Source organism: Astyanax mexicanus, chromosome 1 (assembly GCF_023375975.1).
Source record: "Astyanax mexicanus isolate ESR-SI-001 chromosome 1, AstMex3_surface, whole genome shotgun sequence".
Classification (NCBI taxonomy): domain Eukaryota; kingdom Metazoa; phylum Chordata; class Actinopteri; order Characiformes; family Acestrorhamphidae; genus Astyanax; species Astyanax mexicanus.
The window spans coordinates 63239838-63257611 of NC_064408.1; the positions used below are offsets into that span (position 1 = coordinate 63239838).

General features: G+C 41.3%; 1 protein-coding gene across 5 annotated transcripts in view; it reads right to left on the reverse strand.

Moving 5' to 3' along the window:
* The window catches only part of ralgps2 (Ral GEF with PH domain and SH3 binding motif 2), a 197616-nt gene that overhangs the window by 161556 nt on the left and 18286 nt on the right, over positions 1-17774 (reverse strand). Inside the window, exon 2 of one of the 5 annotated variants that reach the window (XM_022664788.2) lies at positions 15053-15214. The exons of the other annotated variants lie outside the window; for them this stretch is intronic. The gene's annotated coding sequence lies outside the window, so the exon portion shown is untranslated. The remainder of the gene's footprint in view (positions 1-15052; positions 15215-17774) is intronic. 5 annotated transcript variants of the gene reach the window in all.

Below are 17774 nucleotides of genomic sequence, written 5' to 3' on the forward strand. Positions count from 1 at the left end.
CTGTACATTAGTCCTGCCCTTTTGTACCAGCCGGATGCTCTGCTGCTGTCATCTCTGTGCTCCAGAGAGACCGGAAACTTGTTCCATCAAATCCACAAATCCACTTCTCAGAGAACTCAGAGATACAAGCTGCACTGAGTAAAACCTGCCAGTCAGCAGGGTCACATCATACTGTATGAACAATACACAGCCAGTCATCATTTAGGAAAGATACAGAAACCACTTCAGCACCTCCCCACTGGCATCAGCTTTAACATGGTTCTTGTTTGTATACTGAGAACACAACAGAACAAGGCCAAATTATTGCCTCTAGTAGTCAAATCAGAGAAGAAGCAAGTTACAACCTGGCCTCCAGGAGCCATCTCTGCTCTTCAGGACTGTTTTGAGCACACTGACTGGGACATGTTCAGAGAAGCTGCTACCTCTGATGACTCATCAACCTGGAGGAGTACACAGACTCAGTGACTGGCTACATCAGCAAGTGCATTGAGGATGTTACTGTCTCCAAAACCATCACATCCCGCCCCAACCAGAAGCCGTGGATGACTGCAGAGGTGCGTGCGCTGCTGAGATCCCGAGACAAGGCCTTTAAGTCAGGGGACAGGGCTGGCCTCCGAACAGCTAGAGCCAAGCTCTCCCGGGGGATCAGAGAGGCAAAGCGCACCTACGCAAAGAAAATCCACGCCCACTTCCAGGACACTACTGACACTCGGCGCATGTGGCAGGGCATCCAGACCATCACCAACTACAAGTCACCCCCCCCTGCTTGTAACAGTGATGCCTCCCTTCCAGATGCACTGAACTCCTTCTACGCAAGGTTCGAAGCACAGAACTACAAGACAGCAAGGAAGACTACACCTCCTCCAAACGACCAGGTACTGTGCCTGTCCTCAGCTGATGTGCGGAAAACTCAACTCAGAGTCAACCCACGGAAAGCCCCAGGACCAGACAGCATACCTGGCAGAGTGCTCAGAGGATGTGCAGAACAACTCACGGATGTTCTCACGGACATTTTCAACATCTCTCTGAGTACTGCAATCGTGCCGACGTGCTTCAAGACGACCACCATCGTCCCTGTGCCGAAGAAGTCTCAAGTGTCCTGCCTTAATGACTACCGTCCCATTGCACTTACTCCCATCATCATGAAGTGCTTTGAGAAGCTGGTCATGAGGCACATCAAAAACCAGCTCCCGTCCTCACTGGACCCTCTGCAGTTTGCGTATCGTCCACACAGATCAACAGACGATGCCATCTCTACTGCGCTCCACCTGGCTCTCACCCACCTGGACAACAAAGACTGCTATGTTCGAATGCTGTTCATCGACTTCAGTTCAGCATTCAACACCATCATCCCTCAGCATCTGATCGGAAAACTGAGCTTGCTGGGCCTGAACTCCTCCCTCTGCAACTGGGTTTTAGACTTCCTGACTGAGAGACCACAATCAGTCAGGATTGGAAACAACACCTCCAGCACCACCATACTGAGCACTGGCGCCCCCCAGTGCTGTGTGCTCAGCCCACTGCTGTTCACTCTGCTGACTCATGACTGTACTGCAAAGTACAGCTCAAACCACATCATCAAGTTCGAACGACGAGTCAGCATACAGAGAGGAGGTGCAGTGGCTGACGGACTGGTGCAAAACCAACAACCTATCTCTTAACGTGGATAAAACCAAGGAGATGGTTGTTGACTTCAGGAGAGCTCCAGGTGTCCACCACCCGCTGAACATCAACGGCTCTGCTGTGGAAATTGTGGATAACACCAAGTTCCTCGGTGTTCAAATTGCAGAGAACCTCACCTGGTCCCTCAACACCAGCTCCATAACCAAGAAAGCCCAGCAGCGCCTCTACTTCCTGCGGAGACTGAGGAAAGCACATCTCCCACCCCCCATCCTCACCATGTTCTACAGAGGCACTGTAGAAAGCATCCTGAGCACCTGCATTACCGTCTGGTTTGGGAATTGCAACACCTCAGACCGCAAGACCCTACAGCGGATAGTGCGGACAGCTGAGAAAATCATCGGAGTCTCTCTTCCCTCCATCGCCGAGATCTACACCACACGCTGCATCCGCAAAGCCACCAGCATTGTGGCCGACCCCACCCATCCCTCACACGGACTCTTCGGTCTGATGCCGTCCGGCAGAAGATACAGGAGCATCCGAGCCTCCACTACTAGACTCTGCAACAGCTTCATCCACCAGGCAGTCAGACTTCTCAACGCACAGAGACAGAACTGAACCCCCACCCCACCCACCACTCACCCAACACACTCACACAAAACTAAACTGTACACCCCCCCCCCCCCTTTACACTCACAAGAACTGAACTTCACCCACACACACACCCAGTCAGCACAGAGGCTGACATGACTTTATTTGCTGCACTCTTAAAAACTATAAACTCTACCTCAGTAACTGCTGTGATTATATATGTTCTATATGTTACAGTATGTCACACATCTCTGCACCTTATCCCCACTATACACTTATTATACCGTATCGGTACTGCACTGTCCTGTCTTTAAATTGTCTCGTCCTTTGTATTTATTGTATTTATTGTTATTTAGTGTTATAATTTTATAATTTTAAGTTGACACAGAGTAAACACTTTAACATCATCAACCAGATACTAGTGCTGGGCGATATGGGAAAAATCATATATCACGATATGGAATTTTTTATATCAAGATAATGATATATATATATATATATATATATATATATATATATATATATATATATATATATATATATATATATATATATATATTAGGGGTGTCACGATTCTCTAAATCCTCGATTCGATTTCATTTTCGATTTGAGGGTCACGATTCGATTCGATTCTCGATTTTCTTGTTTTTTTTTCTTGTTATTATTTTATGCCTCATAAAATTTAAATAATATATTTATTATTATTATTATTATTATAAATATTATAAATATTATTATTATTATTATTATTATTTATTAAGATATATATGGTAATGCCATCTAGTGACTTTTTTTGGTAGCAACAGTGTGCACTATTAAAACAAGCAGTTTATCAGAGCTGTGTGTGGATGGCTGGTGAAACTGCTCATTACATGAAGCTGCAGTTCTTCATCCAACCACTAGCAGCAGCAGCACCCCGCTCTCTTCACTCAGTCACTACTTCAGTACAGCCCAGCCACGGGCTACAGAGCTCAGCCAGTCCGTTTTTACTGTTTCTGTAAACAAATAAAGGTTTTAACCCCACTAACCGGATAATACAGCTCACTACAGTTCATCTTTCAGCCCAAGCAGCTAACAGCAGCAGGTTAGAACAGCCGACACGGAGGCACTGCTCGGATTACATTATAAACAGGTCAGTTAGCGCGCTGCTAACCTCAGGATGTTTATAACTATGGAGTTTAGTGGACACACCACGGCCGCCAGGTAAGTCTTTTAAAGGCTACTGAAGACTATTAAAGGCTATTAGAGGTTATTGAAAGCATTATTGGGGGGCAGAAATCAGTACAGGCTGGTTAGATAAGTGATGTTTATTAACGTCATTAAAACAGATTTTGTCAGGTATTGTCTTATAAATATTTACACATAACTTATATCTCTCCTGAAAAGCTTTTATTTTAGTCAGAAACACGCTTGTGTTTACTTTATCTGAGAGAAAGATGTTTTTTTAATTCAATGGAAAGCAACAGGTGTAGTCAATTATAAGTTTAAGATTTTTAATCCACCTCACTGTGATCTATAGTCAGTGTTCTCAAGTCACACTGACACACGCATTTCAGCGAGTTCACACGCTCTCACCTGCGCGCACCCACCCCTCCGTTAGATACAGATACAAAACCTGCGCGCCCAACCCCCGCCCCCCCCCTCCCCCGTTGGACAGATAAAAACAGTGATCACACTCCCGCCGACTGCGCTCATGCAGCGGCTCTCTATTTAAATGAATAGGATGCGCTGTGTTGGTGCCGCGCCATTTGCGTAGCGCGCTGCGCTATTTGCGTAGCGCGCGCGGGAGGGATCGTCGATCCTCTTTTTGACTTCGATACTCGAGATCGTGACCTCATTTCGATTCGATTTCGATAAAATATCGAGATCGTGACACCCCTAATATATATATATATATATATATATATATATATATATATATATATCATGATATACCAGATTTATATAAATAAATAAATTATAAATAAATAAACAAACACGAAAATGAGGGTATTCAATCTGTAATTTCAGTTCGTTTTAGTTTTTTCTTTTAATTACCGTTTTTATTAGTTTCAGTTAAGGAGAACTTTCACTTTCAGTTTTTATTATTTTGTTTGTTTTCGTCAACAATAATACTTGGTTACTTAGCTATATGGTGATTATCATAGCTTTATATAAAATAAATATAGTATTAAGAAACAGATGACACAGATGCTTCTTCTACTGCTTACGGGCTGAATGATGTACAGTGTCAGCATATAAATCGTGTGCGTTTTCCTACAGGACAAATCATTCAAACATGCAGATGAGCTCTCCACACCCGATGAAAAAAAAAAAATCACACAGTGACTGTCTGGCTTAAAATAGTTAGATAAAGCTATTAAATGAATAAATCAACATTTATTTAAAAGACCAGGTAGACTATCTGTATGCTAAATAACAAAGAAGGCAGCAACAAGCTAATAAGCTAATAACATTTAATAAAAACAGAATAATAGATATAAAATAGGAAAAAAAACAACAAACTAAGCTCAAAATGCTGAAAGAAGCAGTAGCTTAAAGACAGAATATAAAGCTTTACAAGCGCTATGAGACGCAACACCTATAGAACCAAGGACGGTTCTAAAATGTAAAAATACACAACAGAGCGCCGTGTACCACATAAAATCGGTCCAAGATCCTCACCAAAAATAGAAAACATGATAGAAACCCAACCCTAACGACAACACATTTTATTGTAGCCTCCGTTTTGTATTTGCATGAATAATTGATTAAATTATTGTAGAAACGATAGAGACAATAGAAGGTAAGTAGCACGATAGACACTTTTCTATCGTCCCCACGATATTTATCATCATACCGCACAGCACTACCAGATACCATTCTCAAGAGTCCCTCACTGAGCACAGTACAGTGAATATCAGCAACACTAACAGCTGAACTAACATTACTAAGCACACAAAATATGTTTCAGCACTACTGCTGCTTTCAGACACATCTGTATGGTGAAAGTCAATACTATACTAGTGATTAAGCAACAGCCCTGTTGTGCAGCTCTATCAGTTAGTGTATCAGAGCTTCTGTGTTACAGTCACAGATTTAAAACACTGATCAGAACTGAAAATCAAAGCACCATCAGGAGGTCAGGTCATTCACACTTATACATGTCACACTCAGCTACTGGAAATCAGAATCATCTCTTTGTGAAAGTTCAATACACATCACACATCATTAAGCAATAAAAATAAACAACCCTATCTCAAACTATACAGAACACATCATGCATGCTTTTGGACAACAGCCCTGCTGTGACAAAGCTAGCACAGGCCATGAAAAAGCTTAGTGTTGAAACAAAGAAGCACATGTGCAGTCCTGTCTGACCAAAGCACCAGGGCTTTACCTTTACACAGAGATACAGATGACTGAAGCCCAGGCAGATATTCCTGTTTATCACACAGCTTCCCCTGAGGCTTTTAAATCACTGGATTCCCAACAGTATCTGCCCAACTTCCGCTTATTTTATTGGAGAAACTTCATTAACTTTGCTGCATCGTCCAGGACTAGGCTTCTGAAAACAAGAAAACCAACCCAGTTTGATACTGTTCAGACGACCCAGTTAAAAGTGCCTTGCAGTCGCTACTGGGTTACTCCCAAGGAGCCTGTTATAGTAAGTGTACACTTGAGCTTCGTAAGGACAGTTCTCTGACAATGGACAGCCTATATTTTTTTCACTGTCATTCTAAAGCTGCAATATTCTGCATTTAGATCCCCATCCACCATTTAAAAGGCTGACCTCTGACCAAAACAGTTCTTCAGTGGGTTTGGATCAGATATCTAGCTGTTTTTACCCCAATACGCATCAATGAGCCCTGGGTCGCCATGACCCTGTTACTGGTTTACTGTTTGCCTTTCCCCAAAACACTTTCTGTTGTTACGCAGAAATTTCCCCAAAATACCAGCTTGAAGTTCTGGAAATGTAGAGATGTTCTCAGACCCAGTTGTCAAATAATCACAATCAAAAAAAAAAAAAAAAAAATTGAAAGACTGTTCACTTGCTGCCTAATATGTACATCCCACCACTTTACTAGTGCCACTGTGATTCAAGGATTGTCAGGGTTATTGACTTTACCCGGCTTTAATATTATGGCTGATCGTGTGGATACAGCTCCCAAGTCTCCCCTCCAATAACAACAATACCAGAGTTAAATAGGAAATTTAGGAAAGGAGTTTAATTCAATTCAAATTTATTGATAAAGCAGCTTTACAGGAAAAGTGGAATCAATTTTTGTTTTATATCAAAGCTGCATGTATGGTTAAAAGGGGCTGTTTACTATTCGCATCATTTTAAATGGTGTTTACAAATATAATATTTTGTGTAAAAATAAAAAATAGGAATTGTAATCGAGAGAACTGCTTATATATTTGAGGAATACTGATATATATATATATATATATATATATATATATATATATATATATATATATATATATATATATATATATTTTTTTTTTTTTTTTTTTTTTTTACACTATATTGCTCAGCTCTAGTATAACATGTTAAAGGGTAAAATGTTTTTGAAGAGTTTTGTTTCAACAGAATCTTCACACAGGCCTCAGGTACATCTGGAGCACATCTGTATTATACACACAGTGTTGAGATGGTGTTGTTTTCCAATTCTTTGTTGTTCTTTGTCACACGCTCTGTGCCACTGCTTTATTCATTTCTCGTGTTGCTATTGTTGCCGTTCGGCAGATGATCCACAGCGCTGGAAAACTCCTTTGTTCCGCTCTCTTTTGTGTCATAAAAAGATGGCAAATGGGTCTGGGTGACATTTAAGTCAACATATATTAAGTTTTTGTCTCTGTGCACACGCACACATTCTTCCTCAACAGCAGAGTAAACAGAGCGAGAGACTGTAAGAGAGTCAGAGAGTGAGTGAGTGAATGAATAAATGAATGAATGAATGAATGAATGGGAACAGCCGTTAGCCCTCAGGGGTTCAGGGTCAGACAGAGAGGCATGAGACATACCAGGAACATGCACGCTATTATCCCAAACGCTGCAGAGTCAGGCTCGATTATCTCATCTCTGCCTGTCCCGGGGGATCAAAGCCTCTCCTACACCGCTGATACCGCACTCTCCCACAGTATAAATCATGCCAACTTCACTGGCCTTTAAAGCATTTTACAGCCCTGAAGAGGAGCACTCCCAGGAGGAGATCTCAGCTGGAGACAGAACAGCTCGAGTACAGCACAGCTCCAGCAGAGACCAACAGATACAGCCAGTGCACACAACACACAGCCTACTCTCAGAGAAGAGCTTAAAAACACATTACAACACTGTTACAGCACAAGCCACAGTTTAACTTTAACCTCAACAACTAAACACAACTATCAGGGTTTATATAAGTAAAAAAGTATCTAGGCTTTGAATTAGTTGAAATCTTTCTTAGAAAAAAAAAAAAAAGAAGTATGCTAACAAGTCAGCTTTAATTTAAGTTAAAAGAAATTTACCTAAATGTGACATTATGTAAAGTGTGGAATTATTGTGGCATTTACATTTGTCTGAGAAGCTGGGCACAGGCTAAAAAATCTACACTGATGCCATCTAAAATATACAAACACCATGTTCAAACTCCGATATTACACAAATAGCCATATCTGAGCTGGGAACATTTTGATAAATATATCAATCTTGACCTGTTTAAGATATATTACACAACACTGCACCTCCTCCTCTTAAGACATTTATTTCACAAAAAACAAGCGTTCAGTGTTTCAATGAATCAGCATTTTCTGTAACAGCATCTAAAGCAGCGATTCTCAACTGTTGGGACATGACCCAACAGTGGGTTGCGGGCACATTCCAGGAGAGTGCCAGACAGCTTGTAAAAAATAAATACATTAAAAAATGATTAATGCTCAACTATTTTGTACTATTTTGAAACTAAAGCGTTTCTCACTAATGTTCTCTGAATACAGAGAAGTGGAATATCCAATTGTGTGGCCTTATTTATTTGGTGCAGTTTTAATACATCATTTTATTGTAGTAACATTTAAACACAATGTTGTCATGTTCCTCCACAGTTTCTAAAAAAAAAAAACACTTAAATTGACTTTGCACATATATGTAGGTTTGTATTCTATAAAAGTGGGTTGCAACTTAATGACCATGAAAAAAAAAATGTGGTTCTTAGGCTGAGACCCATTGATAACCCCTAATCTAAAGGTCGGGCTATGCTGCTAGCCCATATTAAAGAAATTGATATGCTTCATATTATGACAGTTTGTTAACAATTAAATATGTGAACATTAAAATATAAATGGCCTACTGACCATCTGTTGCTTCTTGTAAAAAATGTTGTGTGGTAGTGATGTTATTAATTGTGTTGCAATATTTGTATTGTGTTGTGTTTCTTGTATGCTCATTGTTTGTTTGTACTGTCTTGAATTTAATATTTCGATATAGTCAGAGTTGCCAGGGATTGGAGATGAAAATGATCCCCCAGTGTTAACTCTGGCTTTTTTACAGAAGTTATTCTTTGTTTATTAATGAGCACTGTCAGTGCAAAATAAACAAGTAAATTACATGCAATTAAATTTAATACAGAAAAAAAAAAAAAAACAGAAAAAAGCACGGCTGATTAGCAGACATCTAATATCTGATACTTGTCTTCATAAAATAACAAAGGTCATCACTTATATTCATAAAATAAATGTCATCATTTCATCATAATGCAGAACACTACAATAGCCCTGCATCATGACGCATTACCAAGTCAGCTTGGAATGGTTTATTGGAACTGGCACCCTCAACTGGCATTGACCATCAGTTGAAATGAGATGAAAAATGGTTTACAATTTTACAATATCTCTACCAAACATATGTTTTACTTGCATCTCCTTAAATACTTACAAATCATAATAATGTGTAGTCATGCAATTGTAGCATGCCAGCAACTGGATGATAAAATGTTATATAAATAATAAATTTATCAACGCTGATTGATACAAGTAATTCAGAGAGACATGTCGTATGATGATAAGATCACCAGTTTGATACAAAGTGATACCACAGAATCCACAGCTGGAAGTCCTAAAAAGCATAACTGAACTTTTGGGTAGGATGGCCCTCCATCTCCCAATTTACTCATCGTCATAGTTTCTTAGCTGTAATGTAACAGAACTGGCAGATAGTGCTCTCCTGCAAGCGTGTACAGCTGTCCAACGAGTTTAACTCTTGGCTTTGTGGAACTATAGAAATTTCCATTCTAACTAGCCTTCACACCCAAAGTACACATGTAGCCTATGATAGGACTTTGGAAACTACCTAGAAATTGGAACAAAACACAACTGGGTGATTGTGAAGATTAAAAGGGAAGAAAAACGTGAGAGAATACTATGTGCTGACTGAAGGAATTTTCCTCTACAGGGATCTGTAGTTCTGTAGGAGCAGTCAAATAGCTGAGCCCGTTTCCCTTTTCTGTCATCATATTTGTCTCCTCATTCCTTTTCCTCTATTTCTCAACAGAGCCTATAGTGCAGAATCTCGGATATGGGTTATCAGGGATGACAGCTGGTTTGGGACTGTAGTGTTTTCTCTTCCTGCACTTCAGCCCCACCCGCCCCCCTCCTTCCCCTCTACAGTACTCTCCCGCTCCAAAATAAACAATCTCCCCGGGTGGCGCCCCCAATTCTCTCTGTATGCATGTGTGTGCACATGTCTCTCTCGCCAGGAGGGCTGATAAAACGCCCAATTACACCCATACACAACAGAAGGTGCCAAAACAAGACCCAACAGGGCTGAGCAGCTCAACAGGGAATGGACTGGAGACCTACACTTGTACAATAGCTCTGAATGAGAGCTGATGTGGGACCTAATCAGGGCTTAATGAGACTGTACCAGTGATGAAAACATAACTACTTAAAATGAAAGGCTTAAAGAAAAATGAGCGGAGAAGGAATAATTTAATCCAAACATTAATAATACCATTCTCTTGTACCCCAGGTGTAATCATCCATTCAACACAGGCCTGGTCTAATTTTGAACTGGCATTCAAAAATAATATGGTTAAAATTTGATGAAGCAATGAAGAGAACTGCTCAATTCTCCTTTTATACAGACGAGTTCACCTGCTCCAATAGGTCAGCTGGGTAACACATTTTTGCATTGATTTCTTTGGTTTCTTGTATTAGACTAATGTATTAGCACATATTCAGCATGTTAGGTCGAGTCTGGTAACCTAGTCGTCAAAAGGTCCTTTGGTTTGGTGCTGTAGCACACCAACTGGTTAGCAGAAAGCAGGACTACAGTATTGCACATCCAGTCATCGCACAAAAGCCCAGTTTAGATACTCAAGCCCAAACCAGACCCAATGCCCAACCAGAACTCAGGCAGAGTTTTAAATTCAAGCTCAGGCTCATAATGCCATTGGTTGGGTTGGATCGGGTGTGGACAGAATGTGCACAGGCATGGGTAGAGTCGGTCTGGATTTTTTAGCCCGTTCTAAACTCTATGTGAAGCCACATTTAGCTTGGAGTATCCCTGTGATTGGCTTACACAGCTTCCATAAACAGTAAAGAGTAACACTGAACATTATTCCATATATAATACACTAGTAACAGTATAGCACCACACACACAGAGTTCAGTAAAATACTCTGTGTAACAATCATGGTACGCGCAGTGTGTGATTTGTGTCGATTCAGTAGTCAACAACAATGGAAGCCAAAAAAAAAGTAAGCGTATGTGTGAAGTTATGCTGTTGCAGTTTGCTTCAAATAGTGCTGAAAAGTTTCACTGTACAAAGAGAAAAAGGTAATACTAAAACGACTACATTTTCCACAGTGTAATTCAACAGCTTACAGTACAGTTTTACTACCACAGATCTTCAAACAGTGACCCCCATTATGGTTTAGTATGAACACAGATATGCCAGTCTAAAAAAAGAATTATGTTGATTTTTCCTCACAAAAACTGGCTGACAATAGCCTAAGGTTTTAGATCAGACCTCAAAGCTAAAACAACTATGCAGGTTATCACAGTTAACATTGACAGCACAATAAAAAAGATGGTGCAAACAGTGGTGAAGCTGTTAAGTTCATTTTACAGAGGCAGTAAAACAAACCTAACGTATTTCTGGTCACTTCCACAGACCAAAACATTACAGCCCATGACTTTAGAACTGAGTGGAGTTGTAAAGGGCCGCTCACCAAAGAAGAATGTGACCTCTGTGTGACCCAAATCTGTCTGCTGTCTCAGAGTTCATGTGGCAGTGCTTGTGTGTTGTGTGTGAGTGTGTGTATACTAGAAAAAGAGAGAGTAAGAGAGAGAGAGAGATAAGGCCAAAGCAGAACTGAAAGAGCCTGAATAAATCTTCTTTGAATACAGAACCTAAAAACGCAATCTATAAAACCATAGACATCATATTCCCCAACTAAAACTCCCACAACCCAACAGAACAGTCTCTTTCCAACAGCTCCTGCCATCCCCCGCTGACCCTCTGTACCTCAGCCTCTCACTCAGACCGTATCAGAACAATGTTCCATTATAAGTGTAGTGTGTGTGAGGAGGAGCAACAGCTGCGGCTGAACAAACAGCTGTATCACTTCACCAACCCCCTGACCATCCCCAGCGCTCACTCCCTCCATCGCTCGCCTTCTCTCACTCCCAAATATGGCTCCAAGCAGTGCTGGCTGACATTTCACCTATACTGCTAATAACCTGGGGCAGAGTCACATAGCAGAAATGCTTCAGAATTTAGCAGTATAGATAGATAATATTATAAAGATGTACTGAAAGAAAATATTCAAGCATTATAAATCTTACTAGACCCAATCCTTATAAGCATAATCCCAATTCTACTAAACTAATCTTACTAACCATAGCCAAAACTTCACCCTCAAACCCCAACTGTTAATCTAACCCTACTAATCACTTTACCCTTCTAAACCCAACCTAACACCAAAATTAAAATTATTAACCCTACCCCTCTCTATACAAACCCTAATTTAATAACCATACCCTCATACAGTCTCAATTTATTAACCCTTACCCTAACTCTCACACGACTGAATGTACATTCATTTAGCCTATCCCTCACTTTCCTAACCCTTACCCTAATGTCTTAAACCCTTAATCAACTAACCCCAACTCAACCCTTACCCTACTGACCCTACCAGTCACTCTACTAACCCTAACCTTACCTCAACTCTTACCCTACTGACCCTACCAGTCACTCTACTAACCCTAACCCTACCTCAACTCTTACCCTACTGACCCTACCAATCACTCTACTAACCCTTACCACCTCAACTCTTACCCTACTGACCCTACCAATCACTCTACTAACCCTACCTCAACTCTTACTCTTCTGACCCTACCAGTTACTCTACTAACCCCACCACCTCAACTCTTACCCTTCTGACCCTACCAGTCACTCTACTAACCCTACCTCAACCCTTACCCTACTGACCCTACCAGTCACTCTACTAACCCTAACCCTACCTCAACTCTTACCCTACTGACCCTACCAATCACTCTACTAACCCTTACCACCTCAACTCTTACCCTACTGACCCTACCAATCACTCTACTAACCCTACCTCAACTCTTACCCTTCTGACCCTACCAGTTACTCTACTAACCCCACCACCTCAACTCTTACCCTTCTGACCCTACCAGTCACTCTACTAACCCTACCTCAACCCTTACCCTACTGACCCTACCAGTTACTCTACTAACCCCACCACCTCAACTCTTACCCTTCTGACCCTACCAATCACTCTACTAACCCTACCTCAACTCTTACCCTTCTGACCCTACCAGTTACTCTACTAACCCCACCACCTCAACCCTTACCCTACTGACCCTACCAGTTACTCTACTAACCCTAACCCTACCTCAACTCTTACCCTTCTGACCCTACCAGTTACTCTACTAACCCCACCACCTCAACTCTTACCCTTCTGACCCTACCAATCACTCTACTAACCCTACCTCAACTCTTACCCTTCTGACCCTACCAGTCACTTTACTAACCCTACCTCAACTCTTACCCTTCTGACCCTACCAGTTACTCTACTAACCCCACCACCTCAACTCTTACCCTTCTGACCCTACCAGTCACTCTACTAACCCTACCTCAACCCTTACCCTACTGACCCTACCAGTCACTCTACTAACCCTAACCCTACCTCAACCTTTACCCTACTGACCCTACCAATCACTCTACTAACCCTAACCCTACCTCAACCTTTACCCTACTGACCCTACCAATCACTCTACTAACCCCACCACCTCAACTCTTACCCTACTGACCCTACCTACTACTAGTCACTCTACTTATCCTGACCCTACCCTGTCAAACCTTACCCTATACTCCTCACCAATCACTCTACTAACCCTAACCCTACCCCTACCTTAAAATCTTACCCTATTGACCTTAATTATTTCAAGCTTAATCCAGCCCCTACACTGACTAACTAGATTTCTGCTGTTTATATTTTTCCTAATGAAGTTTAATTTGTTAAAAACAATCTTTTTAGGAGAGAAATTTTGAAAAATATCCTCACTTTAACAAATTTGTCATGTTGTCCCATCTCCTACTGTGCAGACATTTAGTCCCCATAGATACACTATAACTGATAATAACACATATACCAAAAATGTGATTAGAGTTCATTCACATATTGCATGCTTCCGGGACTTTAATATTGCGAAGGCCAACACTGCAGCAGTGATTAACCAACAGCCCTGTTGTGCAGCACTATCAGTCAGTGCACCAGCCCACACAGCCACAGATTTCACACACTGATCACAACTAAAAATCAAAGCACTGCCAGAGGTCAGTCACACTAATGAAATGCTGCACAACCCTGGAGCCAAACACATGCTCTTCCACTCCTACCATTTATCTCAAGTGTACTTTACATGATTGCTAGTGATGAGAGCTGTAAATGATACCTTAATTGTTTTTTTGCTCTGATTAGCCTTGTGTGGTACCGTATCATAAAAGGAAGCAAACTCATTAACTGACTGATCAATCTGACATTTAGGGCAGACTGAAAGATAAACACTTATGCAGATCCCATGCATGAATAACTCTTATGCAAAGCTTTCTCTCATTAATTGTCGCCTTTTGAACAGCATATTTTATCAGTAACACATGAACCGAAAACTCCTGTTAGCTATTTCTGCTATCTAGCCATTGCTCACATAACATATCCACCCACTTCCCCAAGTTCATATCCGGTACGTAAAACGCACACATGCACAAGGTCGGCATTAGCATAAAGCAACAAAAGAGCAATAAATAAAGGCCTTCTTTCTTTGTGGTGCGTGACAAGCTGAGGCAGGATGTCGTACAGCCTATGAACATTCATTCCAACACATTAAAAATAAATAAGACATTGTTCTGCTTGGGCGTTTGTCTCTATGGCCTGCTTGACATCTCCCCACAGCTCCACAAAGACGAGCACAGAAACTTCCAGAAATCCTTAGAAGAGCAGACAGCAGGAAGGTTACTGATGTTGGGTCAGCCCGGCTCACCCCCACTCTGTGTGTGTGTGTGTGTTGAGGGGGTGGGTGCTTGGGTGGATGCCCGAGGCACAGAGTGACATGTTCAGACAAGAGGACCCCACAGACCAGGGCTGTGCTGGGGGGTGGAGGGCACATCCTGAAAATATCAGCTTGAAAGGACACAAAGACGGAGAGCAAGAAGGAAGGACAGACAGACAGACAGACAGACAAAGACTGAGAATGAGCAAGAAAAAAATGGGAGGCACACCCACTAATATGGGCTTAGTATCTAGTCCCGTGACTTATTCCATGTCCCTTGGAAGCTAAAGAACACAGCACTGACCTGTGGGATATACGTATGGGGTCCACATCAATAAACATGCATGTGATTTCTGGCAGAATCGCTTCTCTGGCTGCATGGACATTCCTAGGCAGACTCTGCTGGTGATGATCATTACCATCCACTGCACTAACCGATGTGGCAAATGTCTTCTATGACATATTCCTGATACAAACACACACACAAACATTTTGGATTGAGGAATTTTAAATTCCCACTAGGGATGGACCATATCGTATCGTACGCGATAATATCGCCAACATGTTTGAATATCGTGAACGATATGATACCCTGACATAACGTGCCATAACGCTCACACCTAATTATCACATCAGGGTACAACTTTTTTGCTGTTTTTAGCAAAAGAAAAATGAACACATTTCTCATTTCCTATTATATATCTACTAGAGACAGACTATATCTGTCCAGTATCATTTATTTTACTTTAATCCTGGATATATGGAGATACTTGGAGTGCATTATTATTATTAATATCATGACATTCTGAATCATTGACATCTGTTACAAATCTGCTAAAGTTTTTGTATTTTTTTATCGCGATAATACCATGAAATATCGGGATATTATTTTAGGGCCATATCGCCCACCCTTAATTCCCACACAATTCCAGACATGTCATTAAGGAACTAATAGACATCGCCAAACCTCTGATAATTCACAACACCACCAGTTGTAATCCTCACTCACAAGACAACACCTCACAATTTAGACAGTTGTGGGCATTCCCAAGTCATCCCCTGAGGTTGATTGGTTGTTGGGGTTTTATTGCCACTCCAGCACAGAATTAGGCTATTTGTGGCATTCACTTGGTTTTATATGTGTAGATATAGTACAGCTGATTCAAAGATTACAAAAGTCACTACATATGTGTCAAATTGGAGGTTTGAGATTAAGATCCGACAAAAACTTTAAAATCTTCCCTGGTGGGTTTTTTTCCAAAAAGGTCCTTCATGTTATTTTCTTGATAGAAAAAAAAATTCTTATATCGTTATGGGCTGGACAGTCGACGAGGATGTTTTTATAGTTAGTGGGGTGTTACACGATTGACAAGATGGTATTTCAGTGTTTGATAAAAGGTGTCCATGTGTTATTTTTGAGTGGCCTATACGGCATCTTGTGTAGACTGTCAGGTCTGATCTTGAGTTGTGTTTGAAGGTTGTCCGTCTTAACAAAGGTTGAATTTCATGTAGTTTATTGTTGAGCTCTTGGTCCCACTCTTCTTGCCATTTGGATTTAGTGAAGGAGTTTATAATGTAAAAGGTGTCATCCCCTGAGGCAACATTGTGTTATCAATTTTCATACTGATAACTTTTTGCATAGCAGTGTACAGAGAGATACAGAAAGACAGAAGGACAGACAGAAAGGCAGACAGCGAGAGATTTCTTATCCCACTGAGAGTAATCCTCAAAGTGCTGGTGTGACACATGCCTGCTGCTGTCTGTTCTCCACACTGATGTTAGAGTGTCTCAAACAGGCAAGGCCAGTATGGCTGACCACCTGTGACTGGACATCCCCAGAGCTCTGGGCAAAATGTCCAGAAATATCCTCACTGATTTGCAAAGAAGTAGCAGGAAAATTAAATGGTCATTTCCAGTCTTACCCTGCGGTCAGGAACATATCAGGGGTCTCTTCACAGAATGAGTGACGCAATAAAAGAAAAAAGGAAAACATGCATTAATGAGATGAAAGATTTTCATTGAAAACCAACGCGGGCGACCGGAATGCACTCTGTGAAATCAGAGTTGCTGAAAGGCTGGAACGAGCCACGGCAGGGAAGTGCGAGGCCAGCACTTAACTTGAGCCGCCTCTGTGGCTTTAAGTACAGAGTGCTGATAGATTCCTCATAAAGTGCCCTGAGAGACCCAAGCTCAAATACAATACACTCAGAGACACTCCGAGATCTTATCACACGGAGGAAAACAGAGAGGGAGATGAGCAGCTTTTAAGAAGAGGGCCACAGGGGGAGGAAATGTCAAAAGATTTCATTCTTCTCTCCAAAAACAGCTTTTCTCATGGGAGGAGTTTACCACTCTAGAAAGCAGACAACAACACGTGTGCATGTGTACGCATGTGCATAATAGACCCCTCAAGCGCACACACACAAAAAAATAGTCACATTTGACTTTTCACTAATAAACCAAGAGCATGTACACACACAAGTGCTAGCAGAATGTTCTGAAATTAAACCCATGAGGCTGGTCCCAGAAAAAAATTCTTTAGATTGCGTGGTAACTGCTCTAGACTTATTTAACTGAGTTTAAATACAGTGCAAATGCATATTATGTCCAAAAAACGAATTTTGACACTGTTTACAACTGGTCACTTTATAGTAAGGCTGGCATGATTAGTCAGAGCAATAGTCAACATTGACTATAAAAAAAAGTGTTGACGCAGAATTTCACTGTCGACGCGTTGTTAATGTGTGATGAAGGGAGAGAAAGAGATTGAGCATGTGCGAGGAAAAAAAGGGCAAGAAAGGAAGCCACACAAACACACAGTGAGAGAGTGACAAATCCTGAGCATCCTGATTGGCCTCCTCTACTTAGTTGGTCAATGAGGTTTCAGAGTGGGTGGGACTTGCAGCTCATGTGAGAGCGGGAGAGAGAGCAGGAGAAAAAGATTTGCATACAGTGTAATGGCAGCGCTATCTCTATTAAACACAAACACATCTGAATCTCCAAAACTCTACAATAAGTATTTACTA